Source organism: Bubalus kerabau, chromosome 4 (genome assembly GCF_029407905.1).
Source record: "Bubalus kerabau isolate K-KA32 ecotype Philippines breed swamp buffalo chromosome 4, PCC_UOA_SB_1v2, whole genome shotgun sequence".
NCBI lineage: Eukaryota > Metazoa > Chordata > Mammalia > Artiodactyla > Bovidae > Bubalus > Bubalus kerabau.
In genome coordinates, this window is record NC_073627.1 from 106,392,605 (window position 1) to 106,416,836 (window position 24,232).

General features: G+C 38.0%; 1 protein-coding gene across 2 annotated transcripts in view; it reads left to right on the top strand.

Annotated features, from left to right (window-relative positions):
- The window catches only part of RFX3 (regulatory factor X3), a 346,378-nt gene that overhangs the window by 29,635 nt on the left and 292,511 nt on the right, over positions 1-24,232 (top strand). Inside the window, exon 2 of one of the 2 annotated variants that reach the window (XM_055578191.1) lies at positions 15,368-15,435. The exons of the other annotated variant lie outside the window; for it this stretch is intronic. The gene's annotated coding sequence lies outside the window, so the exon portion shown is untranslated. The remainder of the gene's footprint in view (positions 1-15,367; positions 15,436-24,232) is intronic. 2 annotated transcript variants of the gene reach the window in all.

Here is a 24,232-nt window from a genome sequence, read left to right on the forward strand (position 1 = left end):
ATCCCAGGGACGGGGGAGCCTGGTGAGCTTTCGTCTATGGGGTCGCACAGAGTCGGACACAACTGAAGCGACTTAGCAGTAGCAGCAGCATGGTGATCCTTATATTATTTAAACATTTGACTTCTCTCCAGTTTTTTCTTCCACGTAAAAAGTAGGAGTGGAAGTGAGTAAACTGCCCAGCCTTGTGTTAGCACCTAATACTAATGATAAAGGAAAACTGAAAATGAGTTATCAGTAGCTTCTGCTAAGAAATAAAGCAACAGTAGAGTCCCATAAAAATCTGATTACCTATGGTGCTTTTTGGCCTACCCTTGAAAAAATGTTCAATATACTTAATGTTCGATTTACAAAATATAGTTTAAATTTTAATATATACCGTTGTTGCTAAAGGGATCATAAAGGCATTTAATTTAATGATAATATTTGCAAAAGAATAGAAGTGGTTTGAACTGTAGCATTTTGAAGTAGCTAGTGGGATTAAACTGGTTTAGGCAATAACTCTCCTATTTCAGTTCTTTGAAGAAGGTAATTCTAGCCGAAGCTTAAGTAAAGGAGGAGGTAAGGAACATACTTAACTTTGCCTTGATATTGTAAAAGGGAAAAAAATACCAGGCTACAGTGATACTTAGAGCCAAGGGAAAATAGCACTTACAGTTAAGAATATACAGTTTTTCAGATAAAACTACTGGCTATTGCCTGTAGTTCTATAAATTTTAGATTGAGTATGACTTATGTATGGGCTTCCCAGGTGTCTCAGTGGTAGAGAATACACCTGCAAGTACAGGATACCTGGCTTCGACCCCTGGGTCAGGAAAGATCTCCTAGAGAAGGAAGTGGCTGCCTATTCCAGGATTCTTGCCTGGGAAATCCCATAGATGGAGGAGCCTGGCGGGCTACAGTCCATGGATTTGCCAAAGAGTCAAACAGGACTTACAAATTAAACAACAACGATGACTTATGTGCTCATACTGTTAAGCTGTTTTAACAGTATCATTTTGAAGAAGTAAATATTGCTAAAAACATTAAATTGGGAAATACAAAATTTAAGTTAACCAAAATATAATTCTGTTCTCAAGCTATTTTTTTACATCAGTGAATATGTAACTCTTGATTTATCATTTTGTACTTATGGTGCCATTGATCACTTTTGAAAACATAGAGGATAATTGTACCTTTTATGCTTAACTGAAGATTATGGCCAACCAAGTGAAGATTCATTTGTGAGCTTCATAAATATTCTTTTTGTAAAGTTTTTTCTCCTGAAAATGAAGTTTTTACTTTATAATTACATCTTCCTTGATATTCTTTGTACTTTGAGTTGTTGAATTGGGAAGTATATTTGCATATATATATGTGTATGTATATATATGTAAATATACACAGGAAATAGCATAAACTTTCTTCTCAGTGCAGACTAAAGTTAGAATTCTCCATATTTAAATAATTGCTAAGTGAGAAAAACTTAAACTACTAAACTAGTCCAAACTCTCACTATTGGTAAGATCTTTTCACACCACAGTCTTCGATATAAAATTGAAAGTGAAAAGTGAAAGTGAAGTCGCTCAGTCGTGTCCGACTCTTAGCAACCCCAGGGACTGCAGCCCACCAGGCTCCTCCGTCCTTGGGATTTTCCAGGCGAGAGTACTGGAGTGGGGTGCCATTGCCTTCTCTGATATAAAATGTATACTGCATGTGAATGCTGCTCAAAGTATGAAAGGAGGACCCTGGGGCAGGGGTGGGGGGGTGGTCACCAGCCCCAGGAAGTCTTTCCTTTTCAACTAAATATCTATGTGAGGCTGCATTTATTTTATATATTTCAATCAAAACAGCAAGTTGTGTGTAAAAGTAGACCTGAGAAGCCAGTTGCTTTCTATTAATATGTTAAAGAAGTTTATGAAACTAAAATAATGCCTACCGACCTGTGTCCTGAGAAGCTCCTATGCAGGGCAAGAAGTAACAGAACTGGAGATGGAACAATGGACTGGTTCAAAATTGGGAAAGGAGTATGTCAAGGCTGAATACTGTCACCCTGCTTATTTAACTTTTATGCAGAGTACAGCATGCTAAATGGCAGGCTGCATGACTTGCAAGCCGGAATCAAGGTTGCCAGGAGAAATATCAACAACCTCAGATATTTAAATAATTTAAATCAGATAGGCAGATGATACCACTTTAGTGGCAGAAAGCAAAGAGGAACTAAAGAGCCTCTTTTTTTTTTGTAAACTCCAATTTTTTTATTTTTAAAATTTATTTATTTTTTAATTGAAGGATAATTGCTTTACAGAATTTTGTTGGTTTCTGCCAAACATCAACATGCATCAGCCATAGGTATACATATGTCCCCTCCCTCTTGAACTTCCCTCCCATCTCTCTCCCCATCCCACCTGTCTAGGTTGTTACAGAGCCCCTGTTTGAGTTCCCTGAGTCATACAGCTGTCTCTTTACCAGTCATACCAGTCCCATTGGCTATCTGTTTTACATATGGTAATGCAACTCTCCATGTTACTTCCTCCATACATCTCACCCTCTCTTTCCTCCCGTCCCCCCACCATGTCCATAAGTCTGTTTTCTATGTCTGTGTCTCCACTGCTGCCCTGTGAGTAATTTTATCAGTACCATCTTTCTAGATTCTATACATATGTGTTAGTATGCAACATTTATCTCTCTCTATAGAGCCTTTTGACGAAGGTGAAAGAGGAGAGTGAAAAGGCTGGCTTAAAACTCAACATTCAAAAAACAAAGATCATGGCATCTGGTGCCAACACTTCATGGTAAATAGATGGGAGACAAGTGGAAACAGTGACAGATTTTATTTTCTTGGGCTCCAAAATCACTGTGGACAGTGATCGCAGCCACAAAATTAAAAGATCCTTGATCCTTGGAAGAAAAGCTATGACAAAACTAGAAAGCATGTTAAAAAGCAGAGACATCACTTTGCTGACAAATGAACATATAGTCAAAGCTGGGTTTTTCCAGTGGTCATGTATAGATGTGAGAGTTGGACCATAAAGAAGGGTGAGTGCTGAAGAATTGATGCTTTCAAACTGTGGTGCTGAAGACGACTCTCAAGAGTAACTCGTGGAACAGAGATTTGCAAGGAGATCCTTCCTGGTGCCTTCCACGGTGCACCGTATATGTAAGTCCATTCGTATATATGGTTGATGATCCATACTCAGCTGGACCAGATGCTGGGTCCAGAATGTTTATGAGTACATTCGTTCATTCACAAGATATAGGCATAAAAGATACTCTCCAGGACATCATAAACTGTGGAAGGAATTTAGAGATCACATTTGAGTGCAGAAGGCTGGAGATATCTGTGGGAAATGTAAATGAGGAAGTGTGTGTATTTAAAAGGCTTCTCTGGTGGTTCAGTTGATAAAGAATCTGCCTGCAGGAACTCAAACAGGGGCTCTGTATCAACCTAGAAGGGTGGGATTGGGAGGAAGCTGGGAGGGAAGTTCAAGACGGAGGGGGCATATGTACAGCTATGGCTGATTCACGTTGACGTTTGACAAAAACAAAATTCTGTAAAGCAATTATCCTTCAATTAAAAAATAAATAATTTAAAAAAAAAAAAAAGAGTCTGCCTGCAGTGCAGGAGACCTGGGTTTAATCTCCAGGTCAGGAAGATCTCCTGGGGAAGGAAATGGCAACCTACTCCAGTATTCTTGCCTGGAAATCCACATAGACTGCTTCATCTAGTGGGCGAGGCAGGGTGTAAACTGATAATCTCCATAAACTCTATGACAGAAGTAGAAACAGAGAGTTCAAGAGCAGAGGTATTGGTTAGCAGTGTTAGTTAGCATTAGTATTAGTTAGGTATTAGTTAGCATAGTAGCTATGTCTCTGGAGAGTTGTATAGCACAGAAGCCAGTGCTCTCTGCAAATGAGATATAACAAATGGAGATATGAAAAGTAACTAGGAAAATAAAGGACCTTCAGTTGTGTTCTGATAAAGCCAAGAGGTGGGATTTAAATGACTCAAGGGAAACTTATTTAGAAAGCATGGAGAGACAGGAGAGAGGAGGAGAACAGAATATCTCAGTTGGTAGGTTTAAAACAGGGAAATAGACAGCCTCTTAGGATGGTCTCAGTCAGTTCAGTTCAGTTCAGTCGCTCAGTCGTGTCGATGGTCTAAGTCTGGAGAAATAAAGATGAGAAGATAATCTGAGGCAACAGATACAAAAGTGCAAAGGCCATGTATCCTCTGGCAATGGCCAGAGGGGAAACAGGAACCATTGCTGCAAGTTCAGAATGCTCCAGGACATGGAAGTTTGCCTCTTTTAATTAAAAGCAAGTCCAGGCTACTTAGAACCCAAATAACAAAGGACAGTATTTCTCCTGAGATCATAAGGGAGGCAAGAAGAAGTTTGATAAGGCATTGAAGGTCTAAAATGAACCATGGACTGAATTAGAACTTTCAACCTCAGGGAAGTGGTGGACACCAGTCCCGCCCAGAAGGCATGTTTTATACAGCAGTCAAGACTTTCATTGGCATAAATATCATTTCAGGAACAATAAAAAAAAAAAAAAAAAAAAAGAGTAACTCGGTCAGCAAGGAGATCCAACCAGTCAATCCTAAAGGGAATCAGTCCTGATTATTCATTTGAAGGACTGAGGCTGAAGTACTTTGGCCACCTAATACAAAGAGCCAACTCATTGGAAAAGACCCTGATGATGGGAAAGATTGAGAGCAAGAGGAGAAAGGGTCAACAGAGGATGAGCTGGTTGAATGGCATCACCAACTCAATGGACATGAGTATGAGCAATCTCTGGGAGATAATGAAGGACAGGGAAGCCTGATATGCTGCAGTGCATGGGGCCGCAGAGTTGGACACGACTTAGGGACTGAACAATACAAAAAACAATGCTACTGTTCTCATAAAATTGTTTTTTTTTTCTCAGAAAATTACAGTTATTTCATAAAATTGTGACTGTTATAAGATGTAATGGTTTTATTAATTTCTCTTTTTTTATTCATGTATTTTTAGGTGTCCAACATAATGATTTGTGATTTGTATACACTGCAAAATGATCAGGACAGTAAATCTGGTTACCAACCATCCCATACAAAGTTACAAAATTTCTTTTTTCTTTCTTGTGATGAGAACTTTTAAGATTTACTCCCTTGGCAACTTTCAAATATACACTACAGTATTATTATAAACTATAGTCACCATTTGTATATTACATGCCCTTAACATTTTTTATTTGCAAGTTAGTACCTCTTAATCAGGTCATCCATTTGCCCACCTCCAATTCCCCTCCACTTTGGCAGCCATCTGTGTTGTTTTTATTTTTTTTAAATGAATTTGGCTTGTTCATTTGTGTTGTCTTTTAGATTCTATAATAAAGATCGTACAGTATGTCTCTTTCTCTGTCTGACATATATACACACTGTCCTCAAATAGTGACAGTTTTACTTGTTCCTTTTCAGTTTGGATGCCTTTTATTTATTTATTTTCTTGCCTAATTGCTCTCACTAGGACTCTAATACTACGTTAAATAAAAGTGGTGAGAGTGGTGAATTCAGTTAACAGTTTGTCAGTTTTGGTTATTTTGTCAAAGAATGGGTTTTTAGGTTCATTGATCTCTTCTGTTGCCTTTTTAGTCTCTTTTTCTGCTCTGATCATTTTTATTTCCTTCTTTCAACCTACTTTGGGCTTTGTTCTTTTCTAGTTCCTTTGAAAAGTGGAGAGTGTTAGTTGCTTAGTTATGTCCAACTCTTTGTGACCCCATGGACGTAGCCCGCCAGGCTCCTATGTCCATGGAATTCTCCAGGCAAGAATAGTGGAGTGGGTTGCCATTCCCTTCTCCAGGGGATCATCCCAATGCAGGGATGGAACCTGGGTCTCCTGCACTGCAGGCAAATTCTTTACCATATGAGCCACCAGTGAAGCCTAGTTCCTTTAGGTGTAAAGTTAGATGGGTTGAGACTTTTCTTTTTTCTTGAGCTAGAGTTGTATGACTATACATTCTTCTTAGAAGAACTGCTTTTGGAAATGGCAACCCACTCCAGTATTCTTGCCTGGAAAATTCCATGGATGGAGGAGCCTTATAGGCTACAGTCCATGGGGTCGCAAAGAGTTGGACACGACTGAGCGACTTCACTTTTTCACTTTATATTTTGGTACCTTGTGTCTCAAGGTATTTTTTTAATTTTTCTTTTGATTTCTTGACCCATTGGTTGTTTAACTGTATGTTGTTTAATCTTCACACGTTTATGAGTTTTTCAGTTTTCTCATAATGTGTAGATGAGCTATTCATTTATGTAAGTGGGTTATTAAAGTTCTGCAATATAATTGTATTCCCATCACTTTCTCCCTTTAGGTGTGTTAATATCTGTGGTGCTCTTATGTTGGGTGCATGTATATTTACAAATACTATTGTCTTCTCTTTAGATTGACCCCTTTATCTTGATGTATGTGTGTGTGTGTGTGTGTGCGTGCGTGTGTGTGTATTAGTCGCTCAGTCTTGTCCAACTCTTTGTGACCCTATGGGACTGTAGCCCACTGGACTCCTCTGTCCATGGAATTTTCCAGGCAAGAATACTGGAGTGGGTTGCCATTCCCTCTCCAGGGGATCTTTCTGACCCAGGGATTGATGTTTTACAGTCTATTTTCTTTTTTTTCTGATAGAAGTATAGCTGCCCCAGCTTTCTTTTGGTTTCTATTGGCATTCTATATCTTTTTCCATCCCTTGACTTTATTTGTGTGTGTTGTTCTATATCTGAAGTGAGTCACTTGTAGGAGTATATAGATGTGTTTTGTTTATGTATCCATTCAGCCACTCCATATCTTTTAATTGGAGCAGTTAGCTTATTTACATTTATCTTTTACTCTTTCAAACAAATTACTTATCTCTGTTTCACTGAGGTTTTTGTTGTTGTTAGGTTTTTTCTTGTTCTTCTCTTTCAGACTTGTTCTCTGTCTTCATTTTGCTTGACTCTGTTTGTTTCTATATATTAGGTGAAATAACTGCCTTCCCAATCTTGAAGGAATGGCGTTGTGTTTGGAGATGAATCTTTGTATCTTTCAGCCTCACCCTAGGTCTTGGTTGTTGAACCTTTGTGGTTATCCAAGCAGCCTGACTTATTCCTGATAGTTCCCAGTTGTTGAGGCTATGTCCATAACCTGTCAGTGTTCCAAAGGGAAGTAGCTCAGTCAGCAGCTATCTTTAAGCTGACGAGAAGCTAGACCTTCAAACAGATTTTTAAGAATGCAAATATATACAGACCTGTGGGATTGCAATCATAAACACTGCTGGTAACCTGGAGGTGTCTTGAGCATCACTTGTAAAAATCGAGGCTTCAGTCATGTGTATAAGCTGTTTTCTGGGACAAAGTAGAGAACTGTTGCAAGGTCAAGAGATGCACAAAGATGGTATTTCCCAGCCTGTTTTCACTGGGCAGCTTTGTAGTCTCTAGATGTGTTTGACAAGCCTTAGTCTGCCCCTAAAGCTAAATAAATTCTCCTTTTTCACTGAAAGATCTAGGATATGTTTCATTCTACTGACTCTGTGGTGCCTTGAGGCTGATGCTTGCCACAACTATCTTTCCAATTGTTAATAGTCCTGTGGGACCCAAGAATGCCAGCCCCCCGGCCACCATAGCCAGATAGGTGAACAAGGAGTGTTCCGTGTGTGTATTGCCCATGCCTGCCAACTTCATTGAGACAGCAGGAGAGCTCAGGACTTGGGTGAGCCCACCATTTTTGGCAGGGCCGCGAGAGAGTACAGGGTCAGGGTGTACCTGCTAGCACCTTCATGGCGGAGGGGAGCAGAAAAATGACCAGCTCCTGGTGGCTCAGACAGTAAAGAATCTGCCTGCAATGCAGGAGACCCAGGTTCAGTCCCTGGGTCTGGAAGATTCCCTGGAGAAAGGAATGGCTACACACTTCAGTATTCTTAACTGGAGAATTCCATGGATAGAGGAACCTGGCAGGCTATAGTGCATGGGGTTGCAGAGTTGGACACGACTGAGCAACATTCTCTTTCTGTCCCCATAGAGTCCAGTCAGGTCTCTGTCCTTCTGGTAGCTGCTTTAAGACTATGAGTGCATCTTATTCACATATAGTGAGTTTTCAAACTGCTGTTTTTGTGCTGGTGTCCAGAGAGAGTGAGCCTGAGCTCAAGCCCTTTAAAGTATCCCGGCTCCCTACAGTCCTTTGGGTGTCTTGGATGTGAGCCCCGTTGTTTTCATAGCCAGACATTTTGGAGGCTTGTCTCTTTGCTGTGTATCCTAAGGGTTGGGGTGCCTGATATGGGGCATGCACCTTTTCCTCCTGAGGGAGAAGCTCTGGATTTGTGAAATCCCCCCAGTTGCAGGTTGCCATGCGGGGATGAGGTTCTTGGTGAGGCTGCCTCTGCTCCCGGTTGTGATCTGGCCTTTTTACTGTTTGCTGGCAGAATTTTTAGTTTTTATTTTTTTTCCCCAGAGGGAATTATTCCATATGTAGCTGTAGGTCTGGTTTATCCACGGGAGGAATGTAGGATCTTCCTGTGCCACTATCTTGAACTTTCTCCTTCCATTTTATTTTCTAATACAATAAATGAACAGGCATAACCAGTAGTGAACTGAAACTCCTCTTAATAGCTGGAGAGAGCCAGTGTTGTTCATATCTTCTTAAATCTTTATTCAAATGTCACATTGCTAACTTGAAACTAGCCATATTGGGAATATTTACATTATAAAATGAGTTGAAACTACAAATTTGGCATTTTTGAGGGTGAAGGGAGTAAAGTTGGCTGATGAATATATCAGTTCAGTTCAGTCACTCAGTCATGTCCGACTCTTTGCGACCCCATGAACCCCAGCACACCAGGCCTCCCTGTCCATCACTAACTCTGGGAGTTTACCCAAACTCATGTCCATTGAGTTGGTGATGCCATCCAGCCATCTCATACTCTGTCATCCCCTTCTCCTGCCCTCAATCTTTTCCAGCATCAGAGTCTTTTCCAATGAGTCAGCTCTTCGCATGAGGTGGCCAAAGTATTGGAGTTTTAGCCTCAGCATCAGTCCTTCCAATGAACACTGATCTCCTTTAGAATGGACTGGTTAGATCTCCTTGCAGTCCAAGGGCCTCTCAAGAGTCTTCTCCAACACCACAGTTCAAAGGCATCAATTCTTCGGCGCTCAGCTTTCTTCACAGTCCAACTCTCACATCCATACATGACAACTGTAAAATCCATAGCCTTGACTAGACATACCTTTGTTGGCAAAGTAATGTCTCTGCTTTTGAATATGCTATCTAGGTTGGTTATAACTTTCCTTCCAAGGAGTAAGTGTCTTTTAATTTCATGGCTGCAGTCACCATCAGCAGTGATTTTGGAGCCCCCAAAAAATAAAGTCTGACACTGTTTCCACTGTTTCCCCATCTATTTCCCATGAAGTGATGGGACCGGATGCCGTGATCTTCGTTTTCTGAATGTTGAGCTTTAAGCCAACTTTTTCACTCTCCTCTTTCACTTTCATCAAGAGGCTTTTGAGTTCCTCTTCACTTTCTTCCATAAGGGTGGTGTCATCTGCATATCTGAGGTTTGATATTTCTCCCGGAAATCTTGATTCCAGATTGTGCTTCTTCCAGCCCAGCGTTTCTCATGATGTAGTCTGCATAGAAGTTAAATAAGCAGGGTGACAATATACAGCCTTGACTTACTCCTTTTCCTATTTGGAAACAGTCTGTTGTTCCATGTCCAGTTCTAACTGTTGCTTCCTGACCTGCATACAGGTTTCTCAAGAGGCAAGTCAGGTGGCCTGCTATTCCCATCTCTTTCAGAATTTTCCACAGTTTATTGTGATCCACACAGTCAAAGGCTTTGGCTTAGTCAATAAAGCAGAAATAGATGTTTTTCTGGAACTCTCTTGCTTTTTCCATGATCTAGCGGATGTTGGCAATTTGATCTCTGGTTCCTCTGCCTTTTCTAAAACCAGCTTGAACGTCTGGAAGTTCACGTATTGCTGAAGCCTGGCTTGGAGAATTTTGAGCATTACTAGCGTGTGAGATGAGTGCAATTGTAGTTTCAACATTCTTTGGCATTGCCTTTCTTTGAGATTGGAATGAAAACTGACCTTTTCCAGTCCTGTGGCCACTTCTGAGTTTTCCAAATTTGCTGGCATATTGAGTGTAGCACTTTCACAGCATCATCTTTCAGGATTTGAAATAGCTCAACTGGAATTCCATCACCTCCACTAGCTTTGTTCATAGTGATGCTTCCTAAGGCCCGCTTGACTTCACAAAGTCTGGCTCTAGATGAGTGATCACACCATCATGATCATCTGGGTCATGAAGATCTTTTTGTACAGTTCTGTGTATTCTTGCCTCCTCTTAATATCTTCTGCTTCTGTTAGGTCCATACCATTTCTGTCCTTTATAGAGCCCATCTTTGCATGAAATGTTGCCTTGGTATCTCTCATTTTCTTGAAGAGATCTCTAGTCTTTCCCATTCTGTTTTTTTCCTCTATTTCTTTGCATTTTGCTGAGGAAGGCTTTCTAATCTCTCCTTGCTATCTATTCTTTGGAACTCTGCATTCAAATGGGTTTATCTTTCCTTTTCTCCTTTGCTTTTCGCTTCTCTTCTTTTCACAGCTATTAGTAATACCTCCTCAGATAGCCATTGTGCTTTTTTGCATTTCTTTTCCATGGGGATGGTCTTGATCTCTGTCTCCTGTACAATGTCATAAACCTCTGTCCATAGTTCATCATACACTGTCTATCCCATCTAGTCCCTTAAATCTATTTCTCACTTCCACTGTATAATCATAAGGGATTTAGGTCATACCTGAATGGTCTAGTTGTTCCTACTTTCTTCACTTTAATTCTGAATCTGGCAATAAGGAGTTCATGATCTGAGCCACAGTCAGCTCCCGGTCTTGTTTTTGCTGACTGTATAGAGCTTCTCCATCTTTGGCTGCAAAGAATATAATCAGTCTGATTTCGGTGTTGACCATCTGGTGATGTCCATGTGTAGAGTGTTCTCTTGTGTTGTTGGATGAGGGTGTTTGCTATTCCACTGTACAACTAGGTATAATACACATAAACAAAAACTCTTTGGTATCTCAGAAAATTTAAGATCAAGATGGGCTCTAGGACCAAAAGTTCTGCTAATCATAAATGAATTACTTTGCAAATTCAGTTCCAAAGTCTGTGCTAATATATGATCAAGGCGGATTATCAGCCGGGGGTTTTGTCTTTAGAGCCACTTTACCAGTTTCCCCTATAGTTCCTTCCAAAAAGATTAACTTCATAAAGTGACATGAATATACATCATATCCTTTGATGTTGCCACCCTGCTAAGTTCATAGCTAATTACTTGTTGAGTGATCAGAGACTCACAGTATTACAGGGATATTTAACATTGGGCATGAGAAAAGATTCTGGGTTGAGTAGTCAGAGAAGTCTTTAGGAAGGAGGCAAAGTATGATGATATGGATCTTAAACGTTTTTAGGGAGGTGTGTTGGCTAGGGATGTGGGGAAGGGCTGGCTTACATGGGAACGAAAGGCAAGGTATGATTTTGGTGTGAAGACATTGAAGAGTATTTTAGGAAATAATGAACAGATGCGTTGAAAGAAAAATCAGGCTAAGGACTTGAAACTTAACTGAGTAGAGCATAACCAGCAGTGTATATTTTAAAAACTGGATCAAATGTTAAGGTAAAAGAGATCTTTTAGGGAGATTAATCTGGCAGATATATGCAGATTAGCAGGGAGCAGTCTGAAGCCAGGTAAATCTCTTAATCATCTGAAAGGAAGTGTAGTGTGAAAAACCTGGGCTGTTAATTTAGGAAGACCTTGATTAGAATCCATCTTTTGACACTCTGTTACTTTCAACTCATGGATAAGATGAAGATATAGATAGTTGGGTTGTAACACAAAGGGTGTGAACGAGTTTAGTAAAGATTAAATGGTTGGTACTATGCTAGGACTCAGTGAGTGGTATTATCAGTGCTAATTTTGCTGCTACTGCTGCCACTACATTTGTAACATTTGATGAATTATAATGAAGATTAAAACTGGTGAACCATCAATGGAAACAGGGTGTAGAAACCAGGCCCATCCTTAACACTTATGGATGCAAGAATACACATGGAAGTTCACTCATTATGTGTCTTGACTATTTAAATGCTGCAAATCAGTTAACTGTTAAATAAATGCATGCTCAAATTAGGGTTCTAATTTGACTGATACAGCTTTATAATGAGGTTTTAGAATTTTAGGATTTTTAAAGTGTTCTGTTCTGGAGCATAGTGGCCAAAGGAGAATTGGCCTCTGTCACCTCATTTTTATCCTGTACTCTCCCTCCTTTTCCCTGTATTCTAGGTTCTTTGCCATAGCATGTCCACATGCCCACTCCCAAAGCAACCTTGCCTTACCCCTTGCAGACTATCTTTTGACTACCCCTTGGGTATGCCTGTGTTTCTGTCCTGGGGACGATACTCCAGGGTTCTCGGCCTGGCAATTCAGAATCTTGGAGATCTGCTGTGATACAGTCAGAGAGGTCAGAAAGCATTCCTTGGACTCTACAGATTTTTTACTTCATGAAGTACCTGGACAGCGGTCAAGAATGGGTTCTCTAAAGTGTAAGGCCCAAGGCAGTGACCACTTTTGCCTGGGTCTCAGGATGGTACTGGAAGGGACCATCTGACATGAGTGGCATGTCAGAATTTGTTTACTATTAGTTGTGGAGTTTGAGAAAATGAGAGTGAAATAGTGACTACCAGGAGAATCAGATGTTAAAGAATCTGCCTGCAATGCAGGAGACCCAGATTCAGTTCCTGGGTTGGAAAGATCCCCTGGAGAGGGAATGGCTACCCACTCCACTTTTCTTGCCTGGAGAATTCCCTGGACAGGCAAACCTGGCAGTCTACAGTCCGTGGGTCACAAAGAGTCTGACATGACTGAGCGTCTACTATAACATAAAGGACAATTATAAAGCCACTGAGAAAGTTAGCATAGTATGTGGGAGCAAATGGGGTGGGACCTGAATACAAAAAAATGTGTTTTGTTTGGCATTAAGTACCTAATCAACTTCTAGCATATTGCTAAGCACATAGTAATGACTCAGTGTTAAAGGGAAAGATGAAGATACTTGGATTATCTGGACCAGAGATGAGAAGAAAGTCATTGTAGAGTATAGAAGGAAAATAAGTTCTTATGGGGCCAGTGTGGAGTTTTGAGGGTGGGAGCATCTTGCTGTTATTGTCATGGCAGTGAGTGTGCTGCTTGTGTGTGTGGATCATGTATATTAAATATTTGTATGTGTGGCACCTAACAGTTGCAATTCTTTCTTAAATGAGTAATTAAATAATATTATATGAGAACAGGCTCTAAGAAATGAACTGGATTTTAAAGTTAAAATCATAAATGGCAAAGATTTATATTATCAGTGAACTGATATGTAGGCTGAGAAACTTGTAATAATTCAAGACATGAAGAGATCCCGAACAATTATGTTATTATCAGAATGAGGTCGTGGAATATGTCTTCAAAGAGGAGATGTTACTTGTAACTTTTCTGGAGAGGAGTAGAAGACACAGATAACTGTAGATTAGCTTGACTTTTCTTACTTGATATTCAAGTTAGGTACAGGTGAATGTGGTTGAAAAAAGAATTAGAGCTAAAGGAGTTGGTAGAATTACCTGAGAAAAATCTAATTGTAGGATGTATAAATCATAGTCATTTTGCTCAAAGTTATTATGAAGTATTTAGTCACTTGTGTGTGTGCATGCTAAGTTGCTTCAGTCGTGTCTGACTCTTTGCGACCCTATAGAGTGTAGCCTGCCAGTCTCCTCTCCCCATGGGATTCTCCAGGCAAAAATACTGGAATGGGTTGCCATGCCATCCTCCAGGAAATCTTCCCTACTTACGGATAGAAACTGTGTCTTTCTATGTCCCCTACATTGACAGGTGGCTCTTTACCACTTGAGTTACCTGGGAAGCCCATTTAGTCATTTAGTTTATCATAAATATGTACAGTAATGCCTCATGTCAGAAAATATATTTCATAATGATAATAAAGTAACAGGAAAATCTGATAATAGGGTTAAAAATTTCCAAGTTATTTTTGAGAACTCTGGTGTGTTAATTAGTGTTGATTATTGCATTTTTGCTGTAACTGACTTGTAATCACCTAAATACACAGCAAACACCTGTGATTATTTTAGTGATCCTTGTCTTGTCTTGTTCAAGTAACCCCGAGAGTGTGTATTTAGACTGTTCCTTGTTCATATATACTCAGCTGTGCCTGTTTGCTTTGTTATTGTTCATAGTTTAATGGACCAACATAAAAATTTATGGCAACTGTCACTTAATGTCACCTTTAACTTTAAAGAAAAAAGAAAGCAAGCAAAACTAAAGCATGCCAGGCAGCTCTGATATTGTTTACAGTTGACTAAATGATAGAATACTCTATACCTAATTTATATCTGATATTATGGGCCAAATTTAGGGCAAAAAAGATGTGAACATATATAAATAATACACTTAATTGCATTTTTGTATATCAGTGTTACCCTAAATATATTAGCCAATAGAAATCATTAGTTTTAAAATAATCTTGCCCATTCTTCTCCAAACCAAGTATTTCTTTTTAAAATTTCCATAAAACTGAATAATCATATATACTTAGTTCTCCAGTTTGTGAACTGTTTGTATATTATTTCTGGTTTTTTATTTTTAAGAAATAAATCTTATTTAATCATTTTTAAGGAATGAATAAATATATGTTACCTGCTAATCTGTTCTCACTTTTGCTTCTCTGTATCAGGGTGCTCTCAGAATTGGCTGGCCTGTCATCTTCACAATTTATTATTATTTTTTTCCATTTTTCTACATTAACTTTCTTTTTTTTCTTTTTTTTCATTTTTATTTATTTATTTTCACTTTACAATATTGTATTGATTTTGCCATACATTGACATGAATCCGCCATGGGTGCTCTGGGCTGGTGCCCTGGGATGACCCAGAGGGATGGGATGGGGAGGAAGGTGGGAGGAGGGTTCAGGATGGGGAACACCCATGGCAGATTCATCTTCACAATTTAAAATGGTAGATTTTTTTCCAAGTATTCTTCTCTTCATTATTTTCCCTCACTTATATTTTTTCCTAATTATTATGTTCATAATGTTTACTTGCATTCTAATTCTTTGAAAAATCTCTCTCCTTTTGTGCAAAATCAAAACAATATTTTTTTTGGCTACATTGGAAGCTTTAAAAATACAATTATACAAAAATACAATAAAATAATTCATTTGTATGGTAATTAATATTTATCTAGATTCAGTAATTTAAAGTAATCATATAATTTCTAGATATCAAAGAATTCATTTTTAATGTTAACCTAATTCTTCTTGCTTTTAATATTTTAGGCCACTTGGTCATTCTGGCATTTTATGGTAGAGAATACATTGAGTTTGGCTCATGGAAAGAATATGAGGTAATTGATCCATGTTCTCTATAAATTATGAAGTAAATGTACACAAAACCTAGAGTAATATGTCAAATATGGAATCTCATGTCTGAATTTTTTCAATAACTTTTAAAATATGAGATTTTGAGATAGGTTTTTCATTTTTTAATGCTTAACAGTAGCTAATATGGTAAGGAACTTTATTTTCATTACTACTTTATATATTTAAGACAGAACAATATTAGAACTCTTTTTCATATTATATGGTTACAATTAATATTTTTAAATGCTTCAGATAGCTTAGCTGTCTGTGGGGCTATAGAAACCACAGGAGCATGCCTCCTTCCTATCCTCCTCCCCATCCTCCTTTAAGTAGGATTAGAGGCATGCTACACTGTGAAATATTAACAGCTAGCGCACACAGTTTATGGGGAAAGTAGTGAGAAGGGGCGTTGAGGCTCCTATAATGTGAAATTCCTAGGCATTCAGAGGGTGAAAGCGGTTGTGAGCCTCACAGGTTAGTCTTTTCCTGTCCTTTGGCATCCTTATGTCACCCTGCATGTGCCTGTGTTTGGTTAACCCTGAAATGGCACTCAGCTAAGTGCATATGCCACATTCATTTCCATAGTTGTTTCATAGATTACTAAGCTTCAAGCCTGTATCAGAATTAGTTCAAATTAAAGATAGTAAAATATAGGAGCTATCCTTATGAAATCCAGCCAATGGCATGGGAGTGTGAGAATCAGTAGATATTAATTATGTGGTAGAATAATAGGCTAACCTACTGCTGATGTCATAATTCCCCTGCTCAGTAATGTGTTGGTTATGTAAGAAGGTACAGCAGTTTGTGTGAACTTCTGCTTCCACTACAGCAGTACTTTAAAGAGAGGCTTTCCATTGGCATTCAGAAAGGTGAAAAGTGCAGAGGTGGTGGTGGAGTGGGTGGTGGGAGGGGCATAAGAGGGATAGGCGTAGAGTCTGAGTACATGTATGCTGTTCCTCATCACTGGGCTTGGAGACTGTGTTTGTTCCCGAATTGAATTACATTTTTACCTTCCCACATAGTTGGTATGCAGCTAAGATGCAGCCCATTCAAGGTGGTAAAACATTGCTCTTTTGACATTTCTTTAGTCTTCAGCATCTGTGGGAAGATAACCACACAATCTGCTGCTTAAGAGACTTAACTGAGACTCAGAAATAAGCTGGAGCTATTTCCTCCATTTCAAACCTGTGGTTTTATAAAAGTCCACAACAGGATGCACTGAAAATTTCCCTATGTGTTTTTCAAAATTCTTTATCAATATGAGGTTGCAAGAAAGATAAGGTAAATAGTTCTACATCTAAGACCTTTGTAATATGATTTATAACAAAAGCTATGCAGTCATGTATGGGAGTTATGATTTAAGAGTTATAATCTTCATCACTGATAGTACATTTTAAGAGACTCAGTGCCCATTCCTTCAAATAGTTTTCCTAGGAAATTTTGCAGCTTTATCATATTTCTTAAACCATTTGAATTGTCTTCTAATGAATGAGTCTGATATTTATTCCTTATCATTCATTTTTTATGATTGAGGGCATCTGATATAGACATTGATATCATATCTAATAATTGTGAAAGCTTGTGTGGGCCTAGAGAAAAGGGTTTCCATAATATACTTTGGTTAAAAATGCTTGCAAATAACGTTTATGTAAGATAACTTGAATTCTCCTGAGAAGCCATAGAGAATAAGTTTATATGTGCTCTCCTCCCACTTTTTCCTTTTAATCTGACTTTTGGACTTTGTTTCATTTTGATAGTCTTAAACTTCTTTGTTATATGTGAAACAAGTAAATTGTCCTGGGAAGGAGAGAAGTAGGGAGGGAAAAATACTTCTCCTTTTTTGCATAACATACGGGATATAAATTATAATATACTTTACATTTACATCGTAGATCACGCTTCAAAAAATATAAAGTTCTTCTGTGTGGACAGCATCTCACTCAACTTTCCCACTAACTAGTTATATGGGACCATATTATGTATGTGAAAACCCAAGTCCAAGAGAGGTTAAGATTACACCTTTGAACACAGTTACACAGCAGGTAGTGGAAAGTCTAACATGTACACCCAGGTCTTGTGATCTCCAATGTTCCTGTCCACTGTATTAGTAATTTTCAAACTGTATTTTCCAGTCAAGTTCTACAGGAGCTGGCTTGGGGAATATTGGTGGCTGCAGAGAAGGTCCGTTTTTGTCTCCTTTTCTTTTGAGGGTCTGGGAAGTATTTCACTAGGAGTAGGGTTTTAGAGCCACTGCTCTATACTGCTTTTCTTTGTGCAAGGACTGTAGAAAAGCGAACTTATCCTACTAAGTGACAAACAAGGCTATCTACCTCTTTTCGTACTGACATTGTGAATCTAGAAATAAAAATTAGACTAATGGCCTTTTGCTTACTTCTCTTCCTTGTCAACTAAGTACTTACTGAATAGGTACTGAACACAGTACACAGGATACATGAATTGTTGGCTTTTTATAAGGGCCAATGGCAGTTGGCTTGAAAGTAGTAATATAGTTTTTTAATAAAAATTAAAATAGAAACTGTTCATATTAAATGTATCATATCTTGGTTGTAAAGTGACATTTGTAGGCATTATCATTTTTATATCATTTAAAATATTGATTGTACTTAATAATCCCAAGCCTAGTGGTTAAGCATGTGTTAGTTGCTCAGTGTGTTTAACTATTTGTGACCCCAGGGTAGCTCGTCAGACTCCTCTGTCCATGGAGTTCTTCACACACTAATACTGGAGTAGGTAGCCATTCCTTTCTCTAGGCAATCTTCCTGACCCAGGGATTGAACCAGGATCTCCTGCATTTGCAGGCAGATTCTTTACCATCTGAGCCACCAGAGAAGCCCCAGTTAAGCATATTCATCCTTGAAAGTTGTTTCATCAGCTACTGTTTATGTAGAGAGCCTTGAAAATTCTAGATTTTAGTAGCATTTATGAGTAATGCTAATAGTGTCATGGAATGTTTCCTTCATCATATTGCAGAACTCTAGAGTCTTTGATAATAATGGATTCCAAAATATGTATTCACCTTAACCAAGCCTTATTGTAACAATCTATGTAATTACATATCTTCAAATAGAAAATAAATTTCATCAGTGATTCAGCAAAACCATCATGAAATTTAATGACAGTTGGCAGAAAGCAAAGGAGAACTAAAGAGCCTCTTGATCAAAGTGAAAGAGGAGAGTGAAAAAATTGGCTTAAAAGTCATTCAGAAAACTAAGATCATGGCATCTGGTCCCATCACTTCATGGCAAATAGATGGGTTAACAGTGGAAACAGTGTCAGACTTTATTTTGTTGGGCTCCAAAATCACTGCAGATGGTGATGGCAGCCATAAAATTAAAAGACGCTTGCTCCTTGGAAGAAAAGTTATGACCAATCTAGATAGCATATTAAAAAGCAGAGACGTTACTTTGCCAACAAAGGTCCATCTAGTCAAGGCTATGGTTTTTCCAGTAGTCATGTACAGATGTTAGAGTTGGGCTATAAAGAAAGCTGAGCACTGAAGAATTGATGCTTTTGAACTGTGGTGTTGGAGAAGACTCTTTTGAGAGTCCCTTGGACAGGAAGGAGATCCAACCAGTCCATCCTAAAGGAAATCAGTCCTGAATATTGGAAGGACTGATGCTGAAGCTGAAACTCCAATACTTTGGCCATCTGATGCAGAGAACTGACTCATTTGAAAGACCTTAATGCTGGGAAAGATTGAAGGTGGGAGGAGAAGGGGACGACAGAGGATGAGATGGTTGGATGGCATCACTGACACAATGGACATGAGCTTGAGTAAACTCCAGGAGTTGGTGATGGACAGGGAGGCCTGGCGTGCTGCAGTCCTTGGGGTCACAGAGTGGGACATGACTGAGCAACTGAACTGAAAAGTTTATCACATATTCAAGATAAGAGTAATTGTTTAGACTCATAGCATTTATAGATTCACACAGTGTGTCAACAGTTTTTTATCTTTTTTATTTTTAAATTTTTTGATTGAGATATAGTTGATGTACAATATTATATAAGTAAATTTACAGCTTTATGATTCACAATTTTAAAGGTTATACTCAATTTATAGTATAAAATTTTGGCTATGTTGTACAGTATATCCTTGGAGCTTATTCATTTTATACATAATAGTTTGTACCTTTTAATGCCCTTACCCCATATTGTCCCACCCTCCTGTCCTCTTCCCACTGATAATCACTAGTTTGTTCTCTATATCTGTGAGTCTGTTTCTTTTTGTTGTATTTACTAGTTGTTTTATTTTTTAGATTCCACACATAATGGACACTGTACAATACTTGTCTTTCTCTGTATGGCTATGTAATATGAGGATAATAACTTTTGTCTTGCATCCTTATGAAAATTAAATAAAGGATATATATGAAGTACATAATCCAGTGCTTGGTACAGCATAGTGGTTACTAAATGATACAGTCATGCCTGGGAGATATTGCATATTCAGTTCCAGAGCATTGCAGTAAAGCAAACATTGTAATAAAATGAGTCACATGAGTTTTTTTGTCAGTTTGCATATAAAAGTTGTGTTTACACTGTTCTATAGTCTGTTAAGTGTGCAATAGCATTATGTCTAAAACAATAATGTATACCCCTTATATATGCAAAGTATTTCTTAAAGACATAGCACATTTATACTAAGTATAGTTTGAAGCACTTAAATATTTCTGCTTTGCTTTTATTTTTTAAGAGAAATCTTTAGCAAAATTAAAAATGTTAAATGATTTGTAAGAAGAAACAGCTGTGAAGGATTTATGATTTGAAGCTATCATTTGGAAGAGGAATAAAACTAAATTTTCATTCAGTGAACATATTAACTGCTTTTTAATCAATATTTTGTATTAAAGGTAATAACATTTGAAAGTTTACAGAGCCTCAGGGTTATGACAGTTGGCATTATTTTAAATGAAAATTATTTTATTTTATTATTTCAAAAGTTATATATGCTTAATATAAAACATTCAGAAAATACAGAAAGGCTTCCCTGATGGCTCAGATGGTAAAGAATCTGCCAGCAGTGTAGGAGACCTGGGGTCAATCCCTGGGTCAGGAAGATCCCCTGGAGAAGGGAATGGCAACCCGCTCCAATATTCTTGCCTGGAGAATCCCATGGACAGAGGAGCCTGGCAGGCTACAGTCCATGGAGTTGCAAAGAATCGGACACAACTGATTGACTAGACACACACAAAGGGAGTAAAAAAATCATTCTCCTCAAAGCTCACTACCCATCTGCTTACAAGATTGCTGTCACATCTCAGAATTTCTCTAGTGAGTTTGTATGGCATTCTTGGGTATGCTTCTGGCCACACATGTGCATGTTTCCTTTCCCTGTAAACACAGAAATATGTGCATATTCTCTTAAAAGTTGTCATTCAATTTGTTTTTTAACTTTTAACACTCATATTCTTTCATGATAATAATACTGTATGTATTCTTTTTGGCATATCTGCTTAATCAGCTCTCTAGCTAGACATGTAGGTTGTATTCTGAATTTTGAGTTTATGGTTAATTAATGTACATACATCTTTGTGCTTCATCCAATAATTTTCTTTGAATGAGTTCTTAGGAATGTAATTGCTTGGGTAGAAGGCTGTGTACAGTTCAGTGTTTTGCTCTCTAGATGGATCATGCCATTTCATGCTTGGAACAGTAACACTTTAATGTTTCATTTCTTTGCATGCTTTCTGATACTAGGTGTTATCAATTTTTGTAATTTTTTTTTTGTATTTATGCCAGTTAGTTGGAAAAAAAATCTCACTTGTATTTGCATGTCTTTGGTAACTAATGGTAATTTTTTAAAAAAGTATATTAGCCATTTTATTTCTTTTGGTGATTGTCCATTTATATCGTTAGTACCCTTTCCTGTTGGACAATGTCTTCTTTTCCTCCTCCTTCATTCTTTTAAATTTCAAGATTTCTTCATAATAGAGGGACATAAACTTTTATTTGTAGTTCGTACTCTACATATTTTTCCATTTAAAAATATTTGCTATTTTACTCTTTTTGGTTTGTTCTTTTAGAAATATTTTAGAATGTAGATATATCATTTTTTTCAATAGATACTCCTAAATTATAATAAGACCATTATAATTCATGATTCAGTACATGGGTTAAAATTTAGATATTTTAAAAAATGGTGGTAGTTTTCTGATTGGAAACCGTTTTGCATATGAGAAAGGTGGTGAATTTCTCATATTAGATATGTTTGCTGTAATTCCAGTTTCAACTGCAAATAAAAAAGAATTGTGTGAGAGAAAGATATTTTGATGGAGTTAGTTGTAGTTACTTTAAAGCCAGATAGTCCTGGGTTTGTTTATTTCTCTTTAATTTAGATGAGAAGCATTTTTCAAGCGTCTATTATACATTAAACATTGAAAATGGATTTTCCACTTATTAGCTGTGTGACTGTTGGCAAGTTACTCTGAGTTGTCAGTTTCTTGACTCAGTTTATTTATTTGAAAAAGGGAGATAACTACTTTGTTGAGTTACTGTAAGGATTAGTTATAGTTTACTTGGAGTATTTAGCAGCACCTGACATATAATCAGACAACAATAAATCTTAGTTTTAGTGTTTTTGTTCTTTATATTAATGATAAATAATTTTATAATATTGCTGTGATAGTATTATAATTTAGCATATTGGGTAATTAACTATGATTATTATAATTTTATTAAGAGAGAATGGTGCCTAACTAGATTTACTATACCTAGAATCCTATCAGATAAATATTACTTCCTTTTATTTGTATAGCAGTTTTGTTTTCAGAGCTCTTTCTCATTTCTTGTTTTATTTGCTCTGTACAATTTTCCTATAACATAAACAAGACCTGTATGATTATAAGGTCCTATGGCTTATAATTGGTTTTCAGGTTCATTTCCTTCTGCCTATAATCAAGATTCTCACAGAACCTAGATTGACCTTCAGAATGGAAAGGAATAGAATAAAATTTGACTATAATTGCCAAGTCTTCATTTAACTCTAGCCATTTATAGATTCTTGTGGTTGTTCCCATTCTAGTCATCTGAACATTGGCTTTAATGTTTTACTAGTCTATTATGTTGATGGTGGTTACAATGAACCATATCTGGGGTATTCACACCCTTGTGAACTCTTTTTTCTTTCAGTTTGGTCTGGGCCTTACTTGTGGCTCAGCTGGTAAAGAATCTGCCTACAATTTCGGAGACCTGGGTTCGATCCCTGGATTGGGAAGATCCCCTGGAGAAGGGAATGGCTACCCACTCCAGTATTCTGGCCTGGAGAATTCCATGGACTGTATAGTCCATGGGGTTGCAAAGAGTCAGACACGACTGAGAGACTTTCACTTTCTTTACTTAACAAACAGAATGCAACAGATTAGAGCTGTTTGAAGTCTGAGCATAAGCCTTAATACAACTAGGTTACTTTTATATTTTGGGGAGACCTAAACCATTATGTCAGAAATCTGGCTACCTTCCTAGAGGAATCATGTTGAACCGAGACCACATGGAGAGAGAGGGAGGGAGGGAGAGAGAGAGAAAGAGTGAGAGAGAGAGAGAGAGGAAGGTGCCAGGGAGGAAAGGGAAGGAGGATCAGAGAGGCTCTGGAATTATGTAGAGACAGAAGCCCAGCCACCCTAATCCTAGTATTCTAGTTAAGCCCAGTTCCTATCTTCCAGCTCAAAGCAGTTGTGTGAGTGACCATCAGCAGGATGAGCAGAAGAACTGCCTAGCTGAGCCTAGCCTCGTTTGCAGAATTATGAGCAAATAAAATAGGTGTTTTTGTTTTTTTTCTTTTTGAGCAGTAAGTTTTGAACCCAGGTTGCAGAACTATGAGCAAATAAAAATTTTTTTTGAGCAGTGAGTTTTGGAGTGGCTTGTTGCACAACAGTAGAAAAGCCTGAGAAGCTTGAGGTGTACTTGAAAATAAAAATCTTGCTCAAAGTTGTCTCCCTTTCTTGGCCCATTTTGACAGTTTTGGTCTTTTTGTGGTTTGCTAATATCCAGGAGTGTTGAAGACAGATGACAGTAATGAGTAACTTTCCTTTCCAGAAGCTCTTAAATGCATAGGTTTGGCAGGATACTTGGATAAACCTGAGGTAAACCCTATTTCTGGGCTGAGTCTCTTCAGAAAAGTCTCAGGAGCTAGGGTTGCTTCCTTGGTTCAGATGTCAGATTCTTCTTTGTTGAGTTTCACACTCTGTCTTTTGTGGCTTTTTTTATCCCTATCAAGTTGAATTGGATTTGGCCTAGGTTGGCCAGTTAAGATGGAGAAGGAAATGGCAACCCACTCCAGTGCTCTTGCCTGGAGAATCCCAGGGACGGGGGAGCCTGGTGGGCTGCCGTCTATGGGATTGCACAGAGTCGGACACGACTGAAACGACTTAGAAGCAGCAGTAGCAGCAGCCAGTTAAGAACAAGATAGAATAGTCTTTCTTCCTTTCTTGAACTTGTCCAGAAAGACGTGGGAGGCCTTTAGGTTTGAGAGTAAAACTATGACATGGACTCACCTTTATTTCTGATCATTCACATATTACTTAACAGGAAAGATATACTACTGTGAGACATTACTTACTCAGTTTATCTTTTTCCTCTCACAGACCAGTTTCTTCCTATTTAACTGTAAATATTGCATATTTTATTCTACAATTATAATTTAAAAATTATAAAAATAAAAAAATTGCAAAATGTTCTGTAAGTTTTTACTAGAGATGAGAACCAGTGATCTAAATGCTTATAAGTATAATTTTAAAAACAATTTTGTTGTTAAAATGCTTTTTG